This window comes from Salvia hispanica, unplaced genomic scaffold, assembly GCF_023119035.1.
Source record: "Salvia hispanica cultivar TCC Black 2014 unplaced genomic scaffold, UniMelb_Shisp_WGS_1.0 HiC_scaffold_296, whole genome shotgun sequence".
Taxonomy (NCBI): Eukaryota; Viridiplantae; Streptophyta; class Magnoliopsida; order Lamiales; family Lamiaceae; genus Salvia; species Salvia hispanica.
The window spans coordinates 1-24,348 of NW_025952021.1; positions in this window are offsets into that span (position 1 = coordinate 1).

Consider the following 24,348-nt stretch of genomic DNA (forward strand, 5'->3'; position numbering starts at 1 on the left):
ATCAGCCCACACCGATTTTGGGAGCTGGAACCGAGAAGATCCGTGGTCTATATCAAGATCATCTCGTGAGGGGCAGCAATCGCGATTCTTTGGAGAATCAAATCGGAACCTTAAACCGTAGTTTTCATGTTTAGGATTTATTTCTATGAGCATAAATTTTTTTTTGTTCAGCATAATTATATGTTAAACATGTAAATTTGATTAATCGCATAATCGGTCAAATAGATCCTTTCGATTATTGTTTTGTACAAGTCTTCCTTCGGCAAGGGGCAAAAAACCCCAAGATGACCAACTAGAGGCAAGAAGGGAACCTATTTACCAAATAAGTAGCAGTAATAAAGCCTCACCCCAAAACGTTTTTGACAACCCGATTTAGAAAGCATGCATCTCACTTTTTCAAGCAAAGTTCTCTTCATTCTCTAAAAGAACCCATTTGTTGGGTATAAGGACGCTTTATGTCTTTTTATTCCAAAACCATCACACAAGTCATCCATTTGATTGTTACAAAACTCCGGCCATTATCGCCCTAATAGCCTTGATTTTCTTGCCTGGCCTGAGTTTCAATTAAAATTTTCTAGGTTTTCATTTTTCAAACACCTCGACTTATGTCTCATCAAAAAACACCACACTTTTCTCGAAAATCATCAATCAGCAAGAAGTAGACACATCCAGTGGAAGACACAAAAGCAGCCCCCAAACATCCATATGCAAATATTCCGAAATACATGTACTCACATTTGCAAGTGCGGGACTAGTAGAAAATGAGACCCTATGCCTTTACCCAAGACACAAGAATCACGAAAAAAGGCAACTCACTATGAACATCATTATCGACAAGATGGCATGCTTTTTTAGAATACTCGGGCCTTTAGCACTCATGTGACCTAGCCTATTATGCCACAACATGGTTCTATCGATTTAACAACATTGGTATAAGCTTTTTCACATGTAAGAGGCACCGCAAGCATGACGATAAACCACATTTCTTTAGCTTTTGAAAAGGCAATAGACCCTTTTGCAAATTTTCAACAGCCTCTCCCCCACTTTCCCCCATACCCTCATTTTCAAGAGCAATACAAGACATCAAATTATAGCACGATCTGGAACATATCTCACATCCTTCAAGTTGAGCACATAACCATTTTCAAACTTCAAACACACAGCTGCCAATACCAAGAATTTCACACTTTTGTCATCCCATTGACACAAAAGTTTTAATTAAAAGTTTCATAAAACACTTCCTTGAAAGGACTCACATGATAAGTACATCCAAAATCACATAGTTAATCATTAGATGTAAAAGGGCAAGGGCAAGCAAGAAGATTCACAAATTGCCATCATGCACCATGAACATGAATCATTTACATTGTCATAGTAAGAACATTGACAAGGGTTTCAATTTGGGAGTTGTTGTTGGGGAACTTATTCTTCTTAGGCTTAGTACAATCTTTCTTATAGTGCCCAACTTCACCAGCTTGAAACATTTCCTATGGTTTTAGGGTCCTCGCTTCTGCACTGACCTAAACTTCTTCCTGTAAGTTTCGAGCCATTACCGAACCTCCATTGGCTCATTGCCCCCTCTAGATTTAGATCTACCTCGACATTTAAAACTTTGTTATAAGCATTCTTATAAAGGCCCTTTCTCTCCCTAAGTTCAAGTTCTTTAGATTTAGGGAGCTAATAATAAGGTCTAGAGGAGCTGATCCGCCATACTTAATGACAAATTTAACATCACTATATGAATCAGTATGACATTCATCGAGCTATGCTGGGTATTCATCTATAGTTTTATCACAAGATCTCTTAATGTCCGACAAGCTTCAAAAACCTATCCACATTGTCATCAATATCTTTAGCAAGATCAAGCTTAAACTTAAACAATTTTTCCCAAAAATACATTCTTGAAGACATAGAGGTTTCAGATGCGAGTATCAGCAATTTCCATATTTTAGAAAGCATTCCTCATGATCAACTTTTCTAATCACCGAATCGATGATTTAACACAATAATAGCTCTTGCCAATTCATTCATTTCTTCCTTTTGTCCCGAGCAGCTTCCCCGTGCAAAATACCATCAACAACCTTGAACACCTTTGTTGAATCAAAACACACTTCATTTTTTGTTTCCAAATAAAAATCATTTTTACCATTATAAAGGAACCAAACAAACAGGAGCCATTTTAGCAAAAATTTTTGCAAGAACACAAGAAGCAAGACCGAAACACGAGCCTTACACACCCGAGAACACAAAGACATGCACAAGAACGACACAAAGCTTTCACACAAATGAAGGACCTCAAATACTTGGGTCGTCACGAGCAAGACCGCCAAGGCTATCCCAGCCTTGCAATCACTCACTACCGGAGGGGCAGGGGTCACTTTGGCAAGACAAGATGCTTGGGGGTCAAGTAAAATGAGATCACAAGATCACAGAGAACAAGAACCAGCCAAGCAATAAGAAAAAGTAGAAAGTCCTAAGTCCATGCCGTGGACCGTCTACCGTAAAACAAAAGCCAAGCCTATATTTGGCACTAAACAAGAAAGTAAACCGTAAGATACAACCAATTTACTGCAGCAATCCCCTCGAGGAGGATTCCACTTGCCCACCTCCTTTAGCGACTTGGCGTGCCGACTTAATCACCCCGTGGCTCGATACCACCTAGGGATCGATTAGGTGCGATTCACTATTTACCAAGACCTCTTTGTTCTTCAATTTGGAGAGTTCAAGAACTCTAACCACGCGACGATTTTGTTGAGTTATCAAGATTACAACCGAAGAACTATCAACTATTACAAATATAGCAATATTTTAATCTAGGGTTCTTGAAGTATCAACAAAGTTCTCCAAAGAAACCCGCACACCGAATAAACGGATTAGCAACAACAAACAAGATCCTCTCGATCAAATGAAACAACCCGATTAATGCAAGAAACAAGAGAGACACCAATAGATCAATAGACGGCTCAAAAACCCCGCCAATAACCGATCTATTCTACCGTAAACCAACCAAGGGGGCACCGTTGAAGTCTGACCGAGATCAACCCTCACCGCAGATACCAACACCACAACTCCACCACACACCGACACCTCAAACACAAACTCACACAAAGGTCTCACACACTAAACTCTAGATCTTCATCACAACAACAACCGGTAAATTTCCTTTTTCCACCACTCACTCACAAATAATCACTAAAGAAACCGTGAAAGATCACTCAAGAATGGCGTAAGATCCATCGAGAAGAAGGGTACACAGGGAAAAAGTTCTAGATTCCCGCAGAGAAGAGAAAAAGGGGTTTGATTGAATGGGGACTCAAGAGCTTTACCACTCACATAACTAACACACTCCACAATCCAACCGCCAGTGGCCGTGATCCGGGTGAGAGTCCACGGCAAAGATCTCGGAGCAAGAGGTAAGAAATTTTGGGGTCACCAAATCAATAACACATGGGCCAAATAAATAATCGCCCAAGTAGAAAGTCCATCAATATCCAACAAACCTTTTAGAATTTCACATATTCCACACTAATGAAATTAGATATGAGGATGTATCATTTTACTATATACATAAAAATCAAATTCAATGGGTCCAACCATTGTTAATAAATCTTTCGACGGGCCCCTGTTTTAGATGGTAATCCTCCCGACTAAGATGACACATTTAGTCGACACAGGATTTTAAGAGTTGTTGTTTAATGTGTTAACTAAGAGAGAAAAAAATGAGTATAAGTATTAAATGGAGCTAGAAAAAGAGTTAAATATTCAATTGAACTAAGAGAAAATGGTTGTTGTATTAATTGGAGAGAGAAAGTTACTAAAAATAAAAAATGTGTCATTTAGATTTGGATAAACCAAAAATAAAAGTATGTCATCTTAGCATGGACGAAGAGAATACTTCATTTTTCGAGCTGACACATTTTAAATATTCATTTTCTCTCATTTGTCACGCACAATCATATCACTTAATTCCAATCAACCAAACCATACATTTAATTTTGCATTTATTGGTCTTCAAAACTGAAAAAAAGAGTTCAAATTTTTTTTCCACTAAAACGATTGAAGAAACCTTAGTAGAAACAAATCAAATGATATTGTTGTTGTTAGAAATAATTGCGATAGAAGCAAGGAAGTTAAGAGAGATATATATATTTATCTTGAATAAATATCAAGAGAAACACATCAAAATGATATCGTTATCGCCAAAAATAATTGTGGCATAAGTAAGGAGGTAGCAAGAGATATGGATACAACTGCAATATCTGCGAGATATACGAGAGATAAATAATTAGAGAATAATCACTAATTAGAGGATAAATCAACAATTAGAGGACCATCAATTAACAAATATGAACATACATTAAATGCAAAATAACAACGTGAAGTGTTGCAGTGCGATTCGAACCTAGGTGTCGATGCTCAAAGGCACTTGAAGGAGCCATCTAATCTACTACGTTTTGATATTTATTAACTGAAGAATATACTCCTTCACGCCTAAAAATGGAAACATTTGATTCGAATGATTTTAAATATAAAATTGGTAAAATAAAAGAAAGATTGAAAGAAAAGTGGGTTAGTGGAAAAGGGATCCCACTTTATTAGAGAGAAATTTCTAAAAATGAAAGTTTTATTTTTAGAAGTGACTAAATAGGAAAGAATTTATATTTTCAGTGGACGGATAGGTATAAATTAAAATATATAGAAATTATTAAAATTATTGGTGACCATGGGCCCGCCACTAGTCTGAAGAGTGAATATTATGATGCACGAAAGTTTAGGACATATATAGATACGATAAATACTCTTAAGGAGACATATTATCAAATTTAATTTTAGAGTTTAGGACACAAATTGCGGGTTACATAATGACAATTTAGGACATTGGTTACATGGAAGGGACCCTAAATCCCAGACGGTCGAACTAGCATGCATCCAAATTTTGATATTTATTGGTTCGCAACATGAAGGTTGGATAACCAAATAATATTTGATTGTAAAAAACAACTAGAATGGTAAAAAAGTCAAACCACATAAATTTGCTTTGCACAACAAAAAAATAATTTAAATTTTTGCTACACGTTATGGTTGAAGAAACCTTAAAGAAAACGCGCACCTCAAAGACTGTTACGATATGCGAACTTTTGCAAATTGATGCATAAACGTAAGGATACGTTTAAACACAATAGTTATTTTAAAACGACAAGGCTTCATTTTCTAATTGAAACATGCTATGTTTGTTATATTATATTAAATTGTACTATTACATTTGATTATATTATAGATTCCAGAATTTGAATTTTTTTCACTAAAAATTTTAAATTCTAAAATTTTTTTGGACATACTCGATAAACGTACACACACTTCATATACACAAACAATACAATGCACACCACCGAACAAATAAAAGACACATTGCACGCGCACATACACACACAACACTACACACACGATATACACACGTACACAAGACACACACTACACAAAAGACACACACAATGCACACCACATACACAATACAAACACACTACCATACAACCCACATACATAATACAAACACACTACCATACAACCCACATACATAATACACACTCGCACACATAATACATACACGCATACACAATACACATATCGACACAATGACGAACCCGAGAAAATAGAATTCATGGGATCGAAACTATTAAATAAAACACATATAAAATATTTAAATAATTATTATTTTAAAAATTATACTACTAATTCTTATTTTCAAATATTTTATTTTAATTTGAGACATTACATAATGTTTTTATCATTAGTTTGTTTGTAGTATAACTTTTTTTTGTTATTCTTCAAGTAGTTTGTTTGTAGTATAACTTTATTTGTTATTCTTCAAGTATTATTGTTATTGTTTGTATATTAAATAAAAATAAAACTCAACAAAATTAAATCAATGAAACATAATATACAAAAACAACCAGTAATTTTTTTTCCTACGCATTTATTAGTTTGAAAATTTTATATTAAAAGCATAAAATAAATAACTAAAGAATTAGTGTACATATTAAATCGTAAAAACTTTCTTTCGATTAATATAATCACATTTTACAAGTATTTGGCTCTCTTTCCTCTTTAACTTGGGCTTTTTTCCGGTGAAACTTGAATTTGTAATATATGGGATAAGTTTTCTCTTTGTTAATATAGATGAATATTAGGAGTATTTCGGAAAAATAAAAAAATAAAAAATATACTTACTCTATAACATAATCAAAATAAACAAAAACCTAAAATCACTTTTCAAGTAGCCGCCTAAGTAACAGCCCTTCAACAACGCCCCTTCTTCTCCAAAGCCTTCTTCCTGTCATTCCTCACCTAATTACCTTCTCCTTTTTTAATCCCAAATGCATTATTTTCAATTTTCTTCACTACTTTGTTTCTTCTCTTCCATGGAAACACTATGGTGGGGTCGGCTGAACTATTGTGGGATCGGCCGGCCAATTAATAGAAAACTAATGTCAAGACACTGGTCGGCGACCCACCGTCCGTCATTGTTGATTTTATTTTATTTTATTTTTGATTCTATTCTTCTCATCTTCATTTTTACTTCTTTATTAAAATGATCCAAGACTCTTGTGAATTAAAATTTGTCGAAAAATTTTAGTATCTAATTTCCATAAATTGTGAGCTGAGAAGTGTTAAAAGCCATGTTGCAACCAACCAAAAGACTTAATACAAAGAAGTCAATTTACCTTTTATTGAAAGGTCAATTCAACTACTTTTATAAGATATGAAACAAATTAATATTTCAAATTAAAAAGGATCATATTATGTATACTACAAATTATAACCAATTATAGATGTTTTGTGAAATATTACAGTTCAGTAATTTAATATGTAAATTATACTGGTAATTTTGTTTATTTTAATTTAATAAGAACCCATTTGTATATGAATTATGACAAACAACAATTTACTATCTATTTTAAAAATATAAGTAAGTTATAGTAATACGTAGATGTTATACATCTAACAATTACTTCAAAAATATAAGTTATAGTACTCCTAATACGTAGATGCTATAGATCTAATAATTATTGATAAGATTACTGATTACATCTATGATTATAAATTAAAATGAGTACCTACCATACCATTAATGAGATAGATGCAAGAAATTCAAATGTGAAAATAAAGAAGCCTCGTACATAATCAATTGATCTCTCTCTATCGATTACCACATCAAAGAGGAAAATGTCACCCATGATCGCGACTTGTGTAGAGGGACATTATATTATATAGGGGCTTGAATAGTAAAAGGGCGGAAAAAACACTGTTCACCCGGTAGAAAATCGCCGGGTTTCTGGCAAAGTGAGATAACTATCGGCGAAAATCGGTGGTATAAGGTTTTCTCGTTTTCTCTGAAAATTTGAAAGGAAGTTTTATCCCTAATTTGCCCTTCCAATTCTCCAACTGCAAGCACAGATCGACATATCTACGACCAAAAACCACATTGTTGGCGTCGATTTCAACCTTACGATACATGTACGCCTTTCTTCGTCCGGTTTTTATGTCATTATTTTCATAGACTTTAACAAAGAATTCCGTGAATGTATTTTACCATTGTCATTATAGAATTGTAAATTTTTGTTGGTGAGTCTGATGTTAGTTGGGAGGCCTCTGTCTTTTGTGTTGTTGGTTAAGCTATGGTTGTGGGTTTGGAGTTGTGTTGTGTTTGTTTTTGTTTCAGCAAGAAATATGAAAGTGTGAAATAAACATTGCGGTGCTCATATTCCTTGTGTTGTTATGAACTTTCATTGTTATAAACTGAATCAACCGGTTTCCCCGTGTGAGTATGGTTAACGAGAGACAGCAAAAGAAGAAGGAAACGAAGGCAGTTGTTATTATGATCGAGGACATCACCGGACACAACAAGATTTGCTCACGATCGTCAACATGGTCCGGACAATGCTTGCCTCCGGTGCGATCACAAGGACCTCCTCCTCGCCTTTGGACCACGAACGTCGCGTTCGTCGCCTTCACCTTCTCAGACTTTCCAGAATATGCAACACCTGCAAAAGAAGAGTTGAATCTATGTATTGAACTTAGTTGAACGAAAGGTTCACATGTTTGAAAAATGAAACACTGATACCGCGGAGTGCCCTCGTATATGACTTATCCCTTTCCATTTGACGACATCGCAGCTATTACCGATCAACAAAAGGTATTTCGTGGAATTTGTGGTGACATGAGTGTATCAGGGAACATGTTGTGTGTAGTGCGGGAAATGTGTGAAATTTGTGTAGTGTGCGTAGTGTGTGAAATGTGTGGTGTGTGTAGTGTGTAAAGTGTGTGAAATCGTATAGTGTGAAATGTGTATAGTGTTTGTGAGATGTGTGCGATGAGTGAAATGTGTGAAACTTATGTATTATGTGAAGTGTATGAAATGTGTAGGGTGTGAAATTCGTGGGTGTGTGAAATGTGTGTAGTGTGTGAAATTTGTGTATTGTGTGTAGTGTGTGAAACGTGCTGAGTATATGAAATATGTGAAATGTGTGTAGTATGTGTAGTGTGTGAGTGTGTGTAGTGTGTATATGTGTGTATAATATTGTACTTTGTGTGAAACGTGTGTAGTGTGTGGAATATGTGAAATGTTTGTAGTGTGTGTAGTGTGTGTGGTGTGTGTATGTGTATAGTATGTGTATTTTGTTGAAGTATGTGTGAGTGTGTATTTGGTGTATAGTGTGTGAAATGTGTGTAGTGAGTGAAATTTGTGTAATGCGTAAAGTGTGTGAAACGTGTGAAGTGTGTGAAATATGTTAAATTTGTGAAATGTGTGTAATGTTCTCTAGATGAAATGAATTCACCTTCATCAAAATTAAAGATAAAATTCAAATTTTAAAGCGGAATTGAATTCCAATTAAAATCTATTACGTATTTCAAACTTTAATAATTGAGGCATGACAATGCCAAATGAATTTCTAACATCTTTAAATTAAATTGACATTCTCTAGATGAAATAAAATTCACCTTCATCAAATTAAAGATAAAATTAAAATTTTTAATCTAGGATTTGAATTCCAATTAAAATTCATCCAATTATTAACATATAATTTTGAAATTTTTTAAGACCTTTAAATAATTGAAAAACATGTCTTTTACCAAGGTATATTTCAAAGAAATAAATCCATAAACAACTAATTAAAATAAAGATAATTTAAATTTAAAGTCTCAAAATAAAACATGAAAGCTAGAGAGAATATTCCTTTAAAAATCCACCCAATTATGAAAATGCCAAAAATTAGATCAATCAAATATTGAATTTTCTTTATGTTAATTATTTTGACTTTTTTTAAAATGGAAACAATCTATCTAAATCAGCTAATTAATAAATTAAATCAATTATTGAGCTAATTATTGCAATTACAATTTTAAAGAAAATAACAAATTTCTTTAAATTGAAAACATTAATTTAAAATTTAATCATTCCAATTTCCAAGAGTTAAATAATTTATCTAGGTTTAGGATTTTAAACCAAAATTATAAATTTGTGTATTAAGAAACGAGGAAAAAAAACAATGAGAAGACAAAAGAGAGCCCAAAACCCCAATTGGGTTTGGGCCGCCACCCCCCACCGGGGGGTGTGACCGCCTCCCACTGGGCAGCCACCGCTTTTAGCCGGATGCCCACAAAACAGCCCCGGGGCGCCGCTGTCCCGAAAACGGGTCCGCTGCTGTCCCAAGACAGGGAGCCGCTGCTTGTGGCTTCCGGGACTGCATCGCTGTTCCAAAATGGGGCAGCGGCCCCACCCCCGATCAGCCATGACTCCCCCAAAAAGGGTGTCTCTGCCGCTGACTCCCCAAAATTCAGGGTCGCTGGATCAACAAGGGGGTGCCAGAAACCGCCTTTACTGACAGGGAGCCCTCAATCAGCTGCTGTCCGACGAGGGGGAAACTCTTCCGGCGCCTAAAGACGCGCAGCTGCCCCACACGACCGGGAGCTGCTGTCTGGCGTGCTGTCCGAACACGAAGCAGTTGCTTCCGGAGCTGCTGTTCGTTGCCTACTCCGACCAGCTGAGACCGCCGCAGATTCCTCTCACCGGATCTGGATCTCGGAGCCCCGATGAAGACAACCCGCTACATAAACACACCTAGGGTTTATCCCTTGTGTTCATTTAGCCATTTCCGATTTTAATTAACTTGATTCATCCTGGTCGCTTCGCTTGACTGCGATCTTTTATCTTAACCAATCGATTCCCAATTGTAACAATCTATTATGTTCACACCAATATGCACATTCAAATTTCAAGCTTTTTATCAATTTAAATTGTTCTAGCATATTAAGAATATAATTCTATAGATCTATGAATACTTGCTCAGATCTAGAATATTATTGTGAAAAACTTGAATAAAATTCAAGATTCATAATGGGATAGCCGAAAGAAAAAATAGGACTATTCTTGAGATGACTCGGGAACTCCTCATAGACTCCAAAACCCCATCCTTTTTCTGACCTGAAGCTGTAGCCACATCAGTATACCTCATAGACCGTCTTCCTACAAAAACCTTAAATCATAAAACACCTTTAGACCACCTGTCCACTTTAACACAAATACCATCCTCTCTATCTCTACCACCCAAAATCTTTGGCTATACTGTTTATGTTCATATCCTAAACATGAAAGATCTAAACTTGAACCGTGTGCAACTAATTGTGTGTTTGTTGGGTATGTGATAAATAAAAAGGGCTATAGATGCTATGATCCTAAAACAAAACGAGTGATACAACCATGAACTGTAATTTTCTCGAGTCTGAATTCTATTATCACAAACACCCCGGGAGTTAGTGAGAGAGTAGTTAGGGGAAGAGTCGAGAGAATGACTCCATTCGAAGTTTTGTGCGAAGTACCTTTGATGTGGGACCAACAGAGCAAGTTGGCACTATTCATAGGACGATCCCATCCACAGATGGGGTCCAGACGCTTCCGCCGCGTTCCTTTGATCCAACGATACAGAATCCGAGGTAATCTCGAATCCACACTATAAGGATACAGTTGTTACTCTAGTGCAGAAACAAAAGAAGACAATACTATTGATGAAGACACTAGTCAGTATGTACTTCCCCTAAGGAGCATAGGAGGCATCCCTCCCAAAAGATATTCACCTGAGAGGATTGGAAGACAAAATAGATACTTCGTGTCGAATTTCTCCAAAGCAAACATCTAAAAAATGACGAAGCTTTTTCATACGAGGAGGAGATTCCTCGAACCTTTGAAGAAGTAGTAAAATTGAAACATTGGAGGGAAGCGATGCTAGTCGAAATGAAGGCCTTGAAACTAAACGGCACGTGGGAAGTTAGCCCACTGCCTGTAGGGAAGCACATAATGGAGTGTCGTTGGGTCTTCACGACTAAAGGAAGACCAGATAGAAGTATTGAGATGTACTAGGCTACACACAGACTCAGTGGATTAATTATTCTGAAATATTTACTCCAGTCGACAAAATGAACATTGTTTGTGTACTACTCTCTATTGCCTCCAATAAGGATTGGCCACTCCACCAGTATGATGTGACCAATGCATTCCTAAATGAGGAACTAGAGGATCCTATCTATATTGGCCACTCTACGGGCTCAAACAGTTCCTAGAAAGTGGTTTGGAAGATTCACTGAAGTGATGAAGAAATATGGATATCGGCAAAGTAACTCAGATCACACTAGCTTCATCAAGAGATTTGATGAAAAGTTCACATGCTTGATTATCTATGTGTATGATATGATAATCATAGGAGATGACAATGAAGAAATAGAGAGTCAAGGAACATCTGGATGCTGAATTTGAGATTAAAAATCTTGGAGACCTCAAATACTTTTTGGGAATCAAAGTGTTGAGATAGACATGTTAGACTGCAAATTGGCAGACACCAATTGTTCAGAATCACGGTCTTCAAGTTGTAAAGGGCGCAACAACCACTGATCGAGGAAGATACCAGAGACTGGTTGGGAAACTCATATATCTTTCCCACACCAGACCAGATATTGCCTATGCTATGGGGATACTTACTTCACCTTTGTTGGATGAAATCTGGTCACTTGGAGAAGTAAGAAACAGAAAGAGGTTTCTCTTTCAAGTGCTGAGGCTGAATTTCGGGGAATTAAGAGTGGACTAATCGAGATACTTTGGCTTAGAAGGTTGATGAAGGAATTGAAATCGGAGTCGCAGAAGACATGCAAGTTATTATGTGGTAATAAGATAACCATCAGTATCTTAGAGAGCCATGTTCAACATGATCGAACTAAACACGTCGAAATTGATCGGCACTTATAAAGGAGAACCTTAAAGAGAATGTTGGTGAGAGCGCCCAGAATCAGTTGCACAACAAGTAAATCAAGAACACGATCAATTTGGATGGAAGAGAAATCTTGTTTATTGCTGAGAGAATTGTTTAGAGTACAAGATACAATTTGAATTGAATTAGGGATTAAAACCCTTTTTGCTATTATCTAAGCGTAATCAGCTAAGAAGATGGAAAAACAAAATGAACAACTGTAATCTAATCCACCTTACTCGCACAGATCTAACGGCTGGCAATTAGTCTACACATTTGAACTAAAAACGTATTTTAGAGTAGCAACTTTCCCTGAGCTCAAACCAGCAGTCAACAAAGTCCACAAATCTCCATCTTGACTGCCTGACTTTGAGTTCACTAACTCCTCTTCCTCATGCCGACCAGCTCCCTGCACAACTCAAACTTTTCTCGGTTCAGCGGCTTAGTTAGCATGTCGGCCGGATTATCCTTTGTGTCAACCTTGTACACAACTATATTCCCCTTTTCAATCTCTTCCCTCAAAAAATGATAACGCACGTCTATGTGCTTACTGCGTTAGTGAAAAACCTGGTGCTTCGCCAAACTTATTGCACCACTGTTGTCGCAGCCTATAGGAATCGTCCTCTGCACCACTCCAAACTCTCCAACAATGCCCCTCAATCAGAAACTTTCCTTCACCGCAGCTGTGATGGCCATATACTCGGCCTCAGTGGCGGACAAGGCCACCACACTCTGCAGCGTCGATTTCCAGCTGATAGATCCACCAAACAAAGTGAAAATATAATCTGTCTGCGATTTTCTGTTGTCAATGTTACCAGCAAAATCACTATCGCAATACCCCACCAAAGCTTCCCCCTTCAACTCCTCATTGCCCTTGTATAAGATACCATACTCCTTTGCATCTTTTAGACATCTCAGGGCCCATTTAAGAGCCAACCAGTGCTGCTTCCCATGATCTGCCATGAACCGGCTTGTAACACTGATAGCTTGAGCCACATCAGACCTGTTGCCAATCATAGCATACACAATGCTACCCACAATATTGGCATAGGGTATTAGCTGCATTTCTTGTCTCTCTTCTTCATTTTGAGGTGTCTGCTGTTTTGACAGCTTGAAGTGTAATGTGACATACTTGGATTTTGCTTGGTTTTAGAGAGTAATTTTGCATGGTTTTGATCACATTTCGTCTATTATTGGATATGATTATGATTACTTCTCTATTATTTTGGTATTTGACCATTTTGTGAAGAATGTGTAGAAAAATGTGCAAAACAAGTGGATGTGCAATAGCCTTAGTTCGAGGCAGTTTTTCTGGAGATTTCGAAGTCCAATCAGCCTCTAATTCATACCATTCTCTTCGTCTTCGAAAGAGCTTCACGTGGGTATCTTGCACGCCTCAATCGGAGTCCCGTAGAAGAAGTTATGGCCATTAGACGAACACTGCCCAATCCAGTGAAAACGCCCGGTTTGGGAAGAAAACGCCCGGTTTGAGAAGAAAACGCCCGGGGACAGACTAAACGCCCGGTTTTGAGAAGAAAACGCCCGGGCACGGCGCCCGGGCGGGTGTTTTGCTTTATTATATATATGTGCAACGCCTAGGGTTCACGGGAGAGAGTCCCATCCACCTCCTACGCCATTCTTCCGCCTCCAAACATCCATATACACCAATTTTCGTCCAAGAGCAAGAGGAGGGCGATTGAGAAGAGTTCAACCATCAAGACGAAGGATTCTCAACCCCCAATTCATCTCCGGGGCAATTAGTATCAATTTACTTGTGTTTTCCATGTTTTCTACCGACTATTTTGTGGGATTCTTGTAAACATGAGTAGCTAGATACATTTGTGGAGCTTTGGGTGAAGATTACTTTGAATATGTTTTGATTTAATTGAATTGAACCTTCGCCTAGCTCTTGTGGTTATTTTGCTTGTTCTTGTGCTTTTATTGTTCTTTTGTTTGGCCAACATTAGAACCATGTCCGTTTAACTAGATTAATCGAGAGATAGCTAGTTTTATGTGGTAAAAGGAACGAGTACAACACATGGTTTATCTACACTCGAGAGAGGGGACCCTATGTGAGGGCTTGAGTCTTAGGAACTTAAGGAGTTAGAATCTAATCTATTGGAAGGAGACTGGGTAGGTGCACTCGAGAGAGGGCTTATCCTATGGTAGCGACTTTCCTAATAATCCTAGAGACACAAATAGGTGAATCGATCTTTTAATGTTATGCTTGGCTCATGTTGTTATTTTGTCATTCCCGCGCTTTTACATTCATTGGATTAGCTACCCGTTTGAATGCATCTTTACATTGTTACAATATACGAGAGTTGATTAACAAATGTGTGATTTGGGAGTGGACAACACCTTAATCAATATCATCCGAGAGGAGTGAGGTTTTGTGTGAGGGTATAAATCTTAGGAGCCTTTTGGAGTTGTGTGCTTACACTATAAGGAGACTTTGGGCCTAGCATGCAACCTACAAGTCATGTGCATTCGAGAGAAGGCATGATCTTACCTTCGTGATAGCTTAGTAACTCTTGAGACCCCAGTCGGCATAGCTCGAAGATTGATTTAGAGGTTTAGTGAGATTAATCAAGACTAACATTGTAGTTGGATCCCAAAGCTCTACTCTTTCTCCACTTTCTCTTCAATTCACTCATCTTCATTTTATTTACTTTGTTTTGATTCATTGTTCCTAGGATTTAGATACAAAAACCCAATCTTCGGTTGTCTAAATAGCGAATGATCTTGATTTGAGGTACTTAAGCCCTTAATTAGTCTCTGTGGATACGATACTCTTGACTTGCCTTTACTACGATAGCCTCGTACACTTGCGGGTATTTCTCGTGTTAAAATAATTCGAGTCATAATGCCAATGGAGTTCCAACCTCCTTAGTCTCTTCCATCTTAAACTTCTCAATTAGTCTACTGAGATAATCAGCCTGACCAAGCCATATTTCTTTCTTGCCTCTGTCTCTTACAATATCCATGCCAAGAATTCTGCTTGCACAACCAAGGTCCTTCATATCAAAAGCCTTCCTGAGATCATCCTTCGCTCTTTGGATTTCTTTCTTGCGTTCACCTGCTACTAGCATATCATCTACATATAGTAGCAAGTATGCAACCACAGCTCCACCTCTCTTCTTGATGTAGACACACTCATCATATCTAGACCTTTTGAAACCATTACTCAACACATGCTCATCAAACTTCTTATGCCACTGTCTGCTAGCCTGTTTGAGTCCATAAATGCTTCTTTTAAGCAAGCAAACTTTGCTCTCTTCTACTGGCTTCACAAAACCTTGAGGCTGCTGCATATAAATGGTTTCTTCTAAGTCACCATGTAGAAAGACAGTCTTGTCATCCAATTGCTTGAGTTCCCAATCTTTCCTTGCCACAACTGCAAGCAGGATTCTTATTGATGTGTGTTTCACCACGGGAGGGAAGACCTCATTATAATCAACTCCTTCCTCCTGTGTGAACTCCCATGCTACTAATCTTGCTTTGAACCTTATCTTGTCATTCTCTGCAGATTTCAGCTTTTTCTTAAAAATCCACTTGCAACTTATAACCTTTCTGCCCTCAACCTTATCTACAAGAACCCAAGTCTTATTCTTTATCAAGGAATCGATTTCCTCAATCATTGCCAATAGCCACTTATCTCTTTTTTCACAGTTCATAGCTGCCTGATATGAGTCAGGTTCTGAGAACACCACCTGCTCAGCCACACACAAAGCAAAGTACAACATCTCTAAATCCACATATTTGGCTGGAGGCCTAATATTGGTTCTCCTGACTCTATCTCTGGCCAATTGATAATTTCTCAAATCTGGTTGGGCATCTATGTGAACACTTGTAACATCATTATCTCCTTCATTACTACTAATCTCAGAAATCTCAGACTCAATCTCAGCACCAGATTCTGGCTGATTCCCCATCTCAACTCCAGAAGTACCTGAATCCAGCTCCTCTTCCATACTGACTCTAGTCTGACTCAAAGATTTGAAATGCATTTCTGACTCAGAGAATACCACATCTCTATTAATGATTACCTTATGATTTCCAGGATCTACACACCAAAGCCTATAGCCCTTCACACCTGGCTGATACCCCAGCATAACACACCTCAGTGCCCTTACATCAAGCTGAGATTGCTTCAGATGTACATAGGCCTTACAGCCAAAAATCCTGAGATGGAAATAATCACCAAATTCCCCATACCATCTGAAATTTGAAGTATCACCTCCTATGCTGGAAGATGGGAACATATTCATTAACTTTACAGCCGTAGCAGCAGCTTCGGCCCAAAATTTCTTCTCCATTCCAGATGCCAGTAACATAGACCTTACCATCTCAAGGATTGTCCTATTATCTCTTTCTGCAACTCCATTCTGTTGAGGATTCAGAGGCACAGTCCTATGCATTTTAATTCCCTTCTCAAGACAGAAAATTTCAAATTCCTTTGATAGAAATTCCAGGCCATTGTCTGTTATTAATCATTTCAAACAACCATTCTTCTTAGTCTCCATCATTTTGCACAAATCTCTGAATTTTCCAAAGGCCTCACTCTTCTCCTTCAACACATACAGCCAAATTTTCCTAGAATACTCATCTATTATGCTCATGTAATATCTCCCTCCCCCTAGAGAATTTACAGGGGCAGGACCCCAGAGGTCACTGTGAGCATAATCTAAAGGAGCTGATGAAGTATGCTTACCTTTGGTATAAGAAAGTTTCTTAGATTTTGCCAAAATGCACTCCTCACAGGTCTGATCATTCTTCTTCCCATAACTGCTGATCACCTTCCTTTTCACCAGTTGATCAATACTCCCGAAAGTAGGATGGCCTAGCCTCTGATGCCAGCACTTTACTGATTCAACCTTTATTAAGTTCACCTCACCATGCTTGATCACCGTGGCACTCAGATAATACAAACTGCCCTTTCTTTGAGCTTGTAATATGGTCTCTCCACCCATTCTTAGTACCATTACCCCATCAGATGAACCAAAGGAACACCCCTTCCTTTCAAGAACGCCAAGTGAGATCAAACTTCTTTTCACCTCTGGGATATATCTGACCTCATCAGAATCTTGATTGACTTATCAGCAAGTTTTGGCCGAATGTTTTCTATCACTTCAATTTTACAGACTTGATTGTTACCTAGGACAACTGAACCTGATGCCTCAAAGATAGAATCAAACCAGTGCAGCTTTGAACATATATGAAAACTGCAACCGGAGTCAAGGATCCAGGAACTCTCTTCCATTTCTTCCATTATGTTTAGTGCAAGAGCATCCCCCACTTCCTGCACACAATCAGAGGTCTGCTTATTTCCAGCAGCTTCTTCGGCCTGCTTCTTTTTCCATGCGAAGCAGTCTCTTTTCAAATGCCTCGGCTTCTTGCACCAGTGGCAGGATCTGGTCTCCTTTTGATCCTTAGAATTAGGCTCACTTTCCTCCTTCTTTCCTCCTTTTTTGGGCTTGAATTTCTTGATATTCAGGCTCTCTGCTTGTGAAACCTGAGTTCCCACTACGCCCTTTTGTAAATCTTTTGCCATGAGAGCCGAATGAACCTCGGAAAATGTAATCTCCTTATCACGACCATACAAGATCGCATCTCTTAGCTGATCATAAGAATCAGGCAGCGCATTGAGGGCCAAAATAGCCTTATCTTCATCACTGACCTTAACATCACAAGCCACCAAATCATCTACAACCTTATTAAAGTCCTCTAGCTGCTCAAGAATTGATTTATCTCTAGAAAAACAATAGGAATATACCCTCCTTTTCATGTATAATCGATTAGATAGAGACTTACTACAATAGATTTCATCTAACCTCTCAAGAATGTCGGTTGCGGTCTTCTGCTCCTGAATCTCACGCATAACCAAGGTTTAAAATCACCGTACCATAGGCCTTGAGTTGCATCTCCGCCAGCTTCGCCTGTGCCTTTTCGTCAAGAGCTGGTGTCTTCCCTTTATCCGCGGGATCGGACTTCTCCAAGACCGCTGCACATCCTTTCTCGATCAAGATGGCTTTAATCTTCATCTTCCATAGACCGTAGTCATTTTTGCCGTTGAATTTTTCCGATTCCAATCGCAACGCCATTCTCGAACCACTCTCAGACTTCTTCCAACGATTCTCCTTCGTTTCCCACAGACGGCGCCACTTGTTGGTGAGAGCGCCCGGAATCAGTTGCACAATAAGTAAAATCAAGAACACGATCAATTTGGATGGAAGAGGAATCTTGTTTATTGCTGAGAGAATTTTTTAGAGTACAAGATACAATTTGAATTGAATTAGGGATTAAAACCTTTTCTGCTATTATCTTAGCGTAATCAGCTAAGAAGAGGGAAAAACAAAATGAACAATTGTGATCTAATCCACCTTACTTGCAAAGATCTAACGGCTGACAAGTAGTCTACACATTTGAACTAAAAACGCATTTTAGAGTAGCAACTTTCCCTGAGCTCAAACCAGCAGTCAACAAAGTCCACAGGGAAGATAGTTGAAATTCCATATGTGAAGTCTAAAGACTTTTGACCAAGGAAGTGTCGGCGAAAAACTTTCAAGAAGTATTAGACAAGTTGAGCTTCGGGAATTCCGTCACTTAACTTGAGGGATAGTGTTAGAAGAAGATCCTGCAGAATCAAGAAGATTGGAAGAAATCAATCACCAGGTATCAGGAAGATAATTGATTTCTTTTACCTTGTTCTAAGTTTCCTTATATAGATATTCCTTAGCTTATATAATATGTACAAATCATTGTGAATGAATATATAAAAAATTATCCCACTCCTTTACGATTCTACACAAACAAGATGGGCCGTTTCAGAAGTTCACATATCCCACACTAATTGAATTAAGATATGGGGATGTATTGTTTTCTCACTACATAAAAATCAAATTCAATGGGTTCAACCATTGTTAATAAATCATTCTACTGCCATGCGTTTTAAATTGGTCAAATTTTGGTCCATTCCACTAATTTATAAAATGATCAATTATATTATAACTTTGACATTTTTTTTAATTGTCTCATAGTCTATGATTTAGTAAAACTTGTACATGCTTTTGGCATACGAAAAATAGTATGTGAACAAAACATCCAGCTATTTAAATGATGTCACTTAATACAATTAGTCAATTATGTCTTTAATTTATAATTATGTACGCATTATGCTGATAAATTTAGAAACGTAGCATGATGAAATTTTTTGCTATGAGACAATTGAGAAAAAATCAAAATTATGATATTATTAATTAATTTTTAAAATTGTGGGATAGACCAAAATTTAATCAAACAAAATAATCATTTTCCATCAATTGTCACGCACAATCATATCACTTAAACCCACCAAACCATACATTTAACTTTTTATTTATTGGTCTTCAAAATTTGAAAAACTGAGTTTCAAAATTTTCCACTTAATACAATGAAGAAACCTTAAGAGAAACACATCAAAATGGTATCGTTATTGCCATAAACAATTACAACATAAGCAAGGATAAATAAATAAAGTGAAATTAATCAACAAACACACATACATTAAATGCAAAACAACGACGTGAAGTGTTGCAACGGGGATTCAAGCCCCTGGGTGTCAATGCTCAAAGGCACACGAGGGAGCCAGCTACGCTACTAATTTTTTATGTTTATTAATTGAAGAATATATAGAATTTGTTGGGGGAGGGGGAGGGGGGGGGGGGCATTGACCCTTTGGTTAATTTCATATCAACCCTTTTGTGTAGCGATTTATATAGTTTAGGGTCATTTGATCCTACTTTTATCGGGCTATAAATTTTAATTGTAAAGTTATTTGGGCTAATCCATGAGTATTGAATTAAATTGACATCGCTATACATATTGATACACATACAAAATTGTCTACATTGTGTGTAGTGTGTGGGTTGTTTGTGTGTATTGAGCGTATTATATGTGTTGTGTGCAATGTATCTGTTGTGTGTGTAGTATTTGTGTTGTGTGTAGGGTGCACATTGTGTGTCTGTGTGTGTGAGCGCGCATTGTGCAATGTGTATTTTATGTGCATTTGTGCAACGCATGTGTGTAATGTGTATATACAACATGTGTACATATAGCGTGTGCGTACAGTATGTGTGTTGTGTATGTCTGTGTGTTTTGTGTGCGTGTATAATTTATTGCATTTCATTCTTGTATCATATGTACCTATACCACATGAATGAATCAATAAGGAATAACAATTGTACTCTATATTCTTCGCATCTAGCAAGCACAGGAAGGGATTAAAATTATCATTCCATTCCTATTTTGATTCTATTCTTCTTATCTTCATTCGTTACTCTCTTTAATTCATTTCATCATACCAAAAATGGTCTACGATTCTCGTGAATATAATTAGTCGAAAAATTTATAGTATCACGAAATAAAAAAAATACTAGTATTTTCCACAAGTTGCAGCTGGGAAGGTGTAAATAGCCATGTTGCAACCAAGAGACATACTACAAAGAAGTCAATTTGCCTTTTATTGAATTGTCAATTCAACCACTTTTATAAGATATGAAACAAATCAATATTTCAAACTTAAATAGAGCAAATTAAGTACTACTACAAAGTAGGACCAATTAATACTATAATGCTTTGTGAAATATTACAGTTCAGTAATTTAATATGTAAATCATACTAATTTAGTTTTTTTTAATTAATGCAATAAGAACCCATTTGTATATGAATTTTCTCAAACAACAATTTACTATCTAGTTTTAAAAAAATAAGTTAATACGTAGTCGTTATAAATCTAATAATTAGGGAAGTGATCAATTGCTAACTCATCATTTAATTGTTAACTACAACTAATTTAAGGCTAGGATTTTAGAAATGTGTGGTCTATAATTTGCCACGTGGTAATTTTCGTTTTTTATTAATTAAATCGAAAAGATAAAAAAGCAAAATTAGGGTTTGGCGGAAGGTATATGATTTGCAAAATTGTTAGAAATATCATTTCAATGCTTTGAGAATGTCAACACAATGCTTTAAGAATGTTAACCAATTGTTTATATTGACATTCTACATGTATTATATTGACATATTTTATATAATACGTGGACATTTCTGCTTGTACTAAAAAATAAAAAAATTTCGAATTTTTTTCAAATTTTGACGTCGGAGCGTTGAAATCCTTATGAAATTATCTTCAATTTGATATATGTTATATGAATTTAAAGTTTTGGTATTTCTTTTAAAAGTTAGTTATAACTAAACATGTAGTTAATTGACATTAATACCCCTATTGATATTTTTTGAAATTAATCCTATGGCCTTATTGACGTTTTGTTGATCGTTTGACATTTAGAGATTAATGATCTAAACCCTTAATTTGAATATCTAATAACTATTATTTAGTTGTAGTTAGCAATATAACACCCCCTCTAATAATTATTAATAAGATTACATCTATGATTATAAATTATAATAAGTAACTTCCGTACCATTAATGAGATAGATGCATTTGATTGAGTATTTCACATGTGAAAATAAAGAAGAATTAATTGATCTCTCTCCGTCGCTTACCGGATAAAAGAGGAAAATGTCGCCCATGATCGCGACTTGTGTAGAGGGACATTATACTATACTAGTGTTAACCCACGGCGATGCACGACAAAATATTTTTCCGTTATACAGTTTTGAATTGTTAATTAATTAATTAAAATTAAAAATAATATAACTATATAAGATTTAAAAATAATAAAATGTACTTATATAGTAATAACAATTCAATAAACCTATACTCCTAAATTCGTTTCACACCTAAAGACATAAAATTAAACATATTTAAAATGGAATCAAGACAAAACACAATTATATGGGTAGTGAAGAGAGCATATCATACTTTTGAAAAATATGTTTAAAATAATCCTTCATATCTCTCTACTAAACATAATGAATCACACTTTTAACAAAATAACTATATTCGAGAATCAAGAACTGCATGTTTGAGTTAAGGATGTTATTACAATTTTTCCGTTTTTAAAAATTGTTAGAGATATTGGAATAAAATTCTCGAACCATAACACGCTGTATTCTAACTATTGCAATCAAAAAAAAATACAATGAAAATTATAAAATTAACCGAACTATAAGTCTTGTAGAGAAAATTCTCTTTCCGCAAAGACAAACTACATCATAGTTAATGCTCATGGATTGACGTATCATCCCTAGAGATGAAACAACTTCCTCCTAACGTATATAACATCTCAAACCCGTGACACCGATGAACTTATGGGCTCCAAAATCATGCAATACAATGTTACTAAAATGTCAATAAAATGTTTAGAGCTTGAGACTGAATGAAAGTACTTTTGTTGGTGTGTAATTCATCCACAACTCTATACCTTTGTCTTTTATAGGCACAAAATTAGGATATGAGAGATCATGGAATGAAAAATCATAAATTATAAAATTAAGACGATAAGTTACAAAATTTGTTTAATGCTCATTATCCTATTTAAGATTTTTGTCGCCAATTATTGATTGTAATCTAAATAAAAATATTCATGATAGTTATTTATAAATATTTAATTTATTCCCAAAACTTTTATATATTTAAAATAAAGCCAAAACCTGAGTCTTTTTTATATATTGATAGATATTATAAAAATATTTTGTAACGTCCTTTTCATTAAGTATGTATTATTTTTATTATTATAAATATGGATATACATCTAAACCTTTCGGTTCCGAAAGTTAATTTTTGTGGTTGTATTAATCTCATCATAAATTTATAACGATTAATCATTCATATTATAATAATTTCGCCCATTCTAATTAACGGATAATTGTTTCAATAATTATTTAGAAAAATTGAGTACATCATTCTAATTAATGGATAATCATTCTAATTTCACTTATTCTAATCATTCTAATTAATGGATAAATTTGTAGTTAATCATTCATATTATAATAATTTCACTTATTCTAATTAATGGATAATGGTTTCGATATTATTGAGAAAATCGGTTACATCATTATGAATTGTATAATTGTATCACAAATTCATTCCATAACTTAATACATATTTTTAAAATAACGACAAAATTTATAAATATTTTAAAATAAAGTCAAAATTCGCCATTTATATAGATGTATAGATATGTATTGGCAATGACCATGCAAAAATTCAATTAATTAGCTTTAATTTTTGGATTCAAATCCTACCGCTTCTCTTTCCTTAATTAAACCACATCGAAAGCTAAATTAATCATTTAACATTGATTTTAAATCATATTGGTTGGACATTTGTTGGTGATTAGATTAGTTATTCTCAAACTCAATCATCATCTAATAGATTGGTGATGATATGTTGATCTCAAATATGCACATTCTTTTTATACTATTGTTTCGATAGTTCGATCAATTTTTGTAGCAAAAGGAAATTCTAAATACAAATCAAATTACGAAGACAATAACGGAAAATGATAACTTGGGGTAATATTTTAACATTACATAACATTCAGAAAACAAATAACATAACGTAGAGCAATTAAATATACTCTAATCAAGTTATAAATATCACACCCAATATACCCTTCCTTCCTTAAATTTGGGGTAATTAGTAGAACACTACACCAATTAAAGGGAGAGGATAGACATATCATTATTTAATTATTTATTTATAATTAGTTATTGAGAAGTTGATTAAAAGTGATTCAAGTTGAGTCTTGCCGTGAAGACGCTACTTCCCAGCACGTAGAGGCGGTAGTCGTTATAAGTTGTGGGCGAGCAGCGCAGCGACTGCTCTAGCGGGACAGCTCTTCAGCAGCTTGTGACCTTATCACCCTTGGGATTGTAGAAGTATGCCAGCGATACCCTCTCCTTGGCTGAATTCACGATCACACGGTGCTCCACGCTTTATATTGTCATTACTCAATATCTAAATTCATAAATAAAAAAAAAATTAGATTATTTTTTGAAAAAAATTATATATATTAGTATAAAATTATGTCTCTATTTTTGTGTCCTTAAAAGATACGTAAGTTTTTTGACACAGGTTGGTCGCCTAAGTTGACGATGAAGGTGT